The following is a 4870-nucleotide window of genomic DNA, read 5'->3' on the forward strand; positions in this document are numbered from 1 at the left end:
AATATACCTTCATGGTTTCTCCAAAATAATGCACCATCTATAACACAAAACTTTAAAGCCTTCATTTTCAAAAATCTTTTCTTGGTCCTGGACAATCCTGGGGGAGCACACAGGTTTAACAATACAAAGAAAATATCAGTGTACCAAGGGCATTGCAGAAATATTTCACTGATCTGTGGAGTCGCCAGCTCCGATTCCTTGTCCAGTTGGTTAATGTCTAAGGCTTGAAAATTTGTTTCGGACATCAGTTTGGCTAAACCTTGTCCCTTTATCAGCTTGGTTGGTTTTATTTCTATGTCATACTCAAGGATGCTTGCAATCCACTTGCCTCGTTTGCCTTCTAATCCTTCTTGTGTCAATATGTCTTTTACAGCAGCGTGTGGGACATAGGCAATCACATGTGAATATAAAATGTACACTCTGAAATCCTTGATGGCCTTAACAAGTGCATAGGCCTACTTTTCCATGATTGGGTACTTCAAAGGGGCGTCTCTTAAGGCTCGGCTGAAAAAAGTGATTGGCTTTTCAGCTCCTTGTTCATCCTTTTGCAAAAGGACAGCGGTTATTGTGTGATCAGATGCAAACGAAAATATGATAAAATCTTTCTCAAACTGCGGGCTGGTGAGTACAGGGGTTTGGGTTAATGCAGCTTTGATACTTTCAAATGCTTGCTTGGTTTCCAGGGACTATCTTACCTTGGCATCCTTCTTTAACATGTTGCTTAAAAATCTTACCAGTTCAGCTAGATTTGGAATAAATCTTCTTAAGAAGTTAATCTTTCCAAGGAATGCTTGCAGCTCTTTTATGTTTCTTGGATATGGGATTTGGAGGATGGCTTGGATTCTTTCAGGGTCAATTCTGATCCCATCTTTTGATATGATGTGGCCAAGTAACTTGCCTTCTTCAAGGCCAAAGAGAGACTTTTTGGGGTTCAAGGAAATGCCATATTTCCTACATGTCATGAATATTTGCCTGAGGTGCTTGAGGTGTTCTTCCTCAGATTTTGAGAATGGGGTTAAGTCATCAAGGTAAACAACTATGAAATCATGTATTTCTTTAGCGAATGCAATATCCATTGCTCATTGAAAAGTTGCACCAGCGTTTTTAAGACCAAATGGCATCTTTACATACTTGAATGTTCCCCAGGGTGTGGTAAAAGCTGTTTTGTCTTGGTCATCCGGGTGAACAAGTATTTGGTTGAAACCTGAAAAACCATCTAGCAAAGAGATTCTAGATGACCCCACTACTCTCTGCAAGATGTGGTCCATTTTAGGCAAAGGGTAATGGTCTTTTAGGGAGACTTTGTTTAAATTTCTGAGATCTACACAAAGTCTGATTTCACCTGTCTTTTTTCTTGTAGGAACAAGATTGGATACCCATTCAGAAAATCTGATGGGTGCTATGATGCCTACTTCAAGCATCCTCTTTACTTCCTTCTCAATCGGTGGAAGAAGCATAGGGTTAATTCTTCTAAGTTTCTGTTTGAAGGTTTTCTGGTTCGGTTTTAAGGGGATTGTGTGTTGGATCACTGAGGTTTCATAGGATTTCAAATCCTCATAGCTCCAAGCAAATACATCTTGGACCTCTTTGAACAAGTCAATGTATTTAGGCTTTTGATCGGGTGGCAAATTTTTGGACAGTTTGATCATTTTTGGATTTTCTGCCATCCCAATGTTGTGTTCTTCTATATCAGTGTTAATGGGTTGCAATTTTGGCTTTCTAGGAACGTCATTGGCGTCAAACATGTCTTCTAATGGGGTTAGGCCAGCAGGCAGAAAGTTATCCTTTAAGTCAATGATCTCTGCCTCTACTTTGGCAATGTCTTCCAAATGCATTTGTTTCAGCTGTTCTATGTTTCCTTTGTCAAAAACAGTCGGGTTCAGGATTTTCTTGGCTGTTGCAGCTGTTATAGCTTGCCGATCTTCATTTGTTTGTTGTTCCGGATCTGTCATAGTATCCAAGTCAATGTTGATATTGGAAAACTCATGCTCAAGAGTGAGGAAATTATTAATCTGGGTATCATTTTCAAACAATTGCCAATCCTTAACATTATTTGGGATAGCAGGCCTATGTTTTATCTCAGCTGTGAAGTGATGGATTGGGTCAAAAGGAAGCTTGCATGTACTAGCAAAGGTGGCTAGCCTGTGTGCATGAATGTTATGTTCTCTTGAAATTTTGGCCAGCTTGAATTCAGTGAATGCATTGAGTATATTAGTGGCAGTAGTCCTATAGGCTCTCATTCTGTTGTCATTGGTTACAAAATTACCTTTCATCTATTGTATGATTAAATCAAAGTCTCCTAAAATAGACACTTTTGCAGCTCCTAGAGCTTTGAGCAGTTTAAGGCCTAGCAGCAGAGCCTCATATTCTGCCATGTTATTTGTGCATTTAAAATTCAGTCTGTAGGCGTGACCTTCTGCATGGTTGTTATATGTATTGTGAATCCAGACACCTGCCCCTGCTCCTAACTTGTTAACAGAGCCATCAAACTCTAAATACCATGTGATTTCTTTCTCAAGGTTGGCACTAAGAGTTTGAGTCATTATAGGATTGGGCAGATTTAAAGTTTCTGTTTGGGGAAGTTTTTCTAACATGCTGGTTGTGTTAACTGTTGTGATAGTTTCACTAGTGTGTGAAACTGATTCTTCATTGATGTGTGCTTGTTGTTTTAGAGCCAACGGCTCATTCTTGGTTGGAGAATTTGTGTCGTAATTAAACAAAATAAAGGAATCCATATCAGAATGGATTGAGTAAATGGGAAAATTTTACGGCTTGCTCTCACTACTTACCACATATTTCATGAGCGTTTCTCTATACAGTCTCTTTGGTTGCCCAAAGACTGAAATGGTGGCATAGGAAAGGTCTAATTGAAGGGATCCTTGAAGCTTTGCTCCCCATGATCTTGATAGGAGCATACCGTATTTTGGTGGAATGTCGGCAACCACTACATCCATGAGGATGGTCTTATTTGGATATTGAACTAAGGAGACACACAAGTCTTTGATGAGGCCTAGACATTTCACTTGACTTGAGTCAAATGAGTACAAGTCTTTGTAAGGTCTTGTAACGTCAAGGTTCAGTTTTTCCATAACTGCTTTGGGCATTAGATTGTGCGATGCCCCTGAGTCAAACATAGCATTGTGCAAAACTTTGTCATGTATATGCAAACTGACATAAAAGGGTGGGACAGGTCCGTGTGTTGACTTTCCATTGACTTCTAGGCCAAACAGCAGTTCAGGGGAATCATCCAAAACATTTACATCGTCCTTGTTTTCTGGAATTTGAAGTGACCTTTGAATTTGTTGCCTATATACATCATGTTTGGCAAGTTCTGAGAGGGGAATGGATATTTTCAACTTAGCTATTTCTGGCTCTAAATTAAATGGCTTTTCCAATGGAGTCTTGTTGTTGATAAAGGCAGTTTTTTCCTTTTCATTTAAATTATCTGCAATTTGCTCTTGTTTATCAGCGTTGTGAGAACTGATAGCTTGCGGTTTTTTAGTTTCAGGAAAGTGTTTTGGAACATTGTTTGAGTTTTCTTTCGAGGGAGAAGGTGACAAAGGCTGATCTTTGGAAGGCTGTATTTCTGTTATGTCTTCTACAGTCACTTGATGTGGGTTTGGAACATTTGTATCAGCTGGTTCTGTTATGACAGCCTTGCCTTTGGTCTTGTTGGGCTGTTTGCCCTCCTTTGTTTTACTAGGTTCCGAAATGTCAATGGTCCTAGTTCTCAGCTTATATTGTTTGTGTACTTCATACACAGCAGTATCGTAACCTTGTTTAAAATCAAAAGACTCACCAGACTTAGTTTGAAACTGATTGTAATCGAGTTCATTTTGGTCTTCTTGGGACAGGACAGTTTGGTGCTCACCCTTTAGATCCATCAGGTTCATGTGAGTGTCCTCTATGGGTTCACTAGAAGTAGATCCTTCAACATAGTTATCTTGAAAAGGGGGTCTTATGTCATGGTCTTGGTTAGACCTACCAGTATTTGTGTTCTGCGTTTTCCTAAAATTTGGATTCCTTATGGTATTGGACTGTTGTCCTTCCCATGATGCTTTTCTCTCAACATTTTCTACTCTTTCTCCTAGCCTTTGTAGGCCATTGATAATAGCATCAAGCTTTTGATCAAAGGCTGAGGGTTCTTCCTTAAAGGTGGTTCTTCTTTCCATTCTAGCTCTGTTTCTCTTGGCAATTAAGTTAGCTTCAACGGTCACAGCAACATTTTGTGCGTCTGCAAGGGTCTGAGGAGCTCTTTCTTTTAACTGGTATGCCATATCAGGGTCAAAACCATTCGGAAATTTGTACAAGGCCAGATCAGGGGGAGGCCTTAGGTTCTGAGGTATTGCATTATATACATTATTGAATCTTGCACAGTACTCCAAAACAGTCTCTTGAGGACCTCTTTTAATTGTATCATATTCTGCTAGTATGTGCAAGGGATTTTTCTTTTTCTCCCATTTGTTGGTAAAGGATTGGTACAACTCATCTGGGGTGGTTATGGAGTTAGCAGCAAGTGATCTGAACCAAGTTCTTACATCACCTGTTAAGCTCTGAACAAAAATTCTCATTCTCACGCTATCATCATCTATTTCGTAGTTTTCAAAATAGTCTTGCATCTTTTTGGTATGCTGAATGGCAGTAAAAGGGCCAGTACTATCAAAATATGTGATTTTAGATTGGTACTCTTGAGGTAAAGCCCCAACATTAGCAGGTAATTGCAGGGGTGCATATCTATTAGCCATATTGGCAGGGATAAGTGGAACAATGGGGATAAATGGAACAACTGGAGTAATGGGGATCACAGGAGTAACTGGAACGTTGGAAACAACAATAGTGGTAGTATGTGCAGTGAATGAAGGTGTGGAAG

Source organism: Pinus tabuliformis, chromosome 9 (genome assembly GCF_031772625.1).
Source record: "Pinus tabuliformis cultivar Carrire ecotype Pingquan chromosome 9, CPIR1, whole genome shotgun sequence".
NCBI lineage: Eukaryota > Viridiplantae > Streptophyta > Pinopsida > Pinales > Pinaceae > Pinus > Pinus tabuliformis.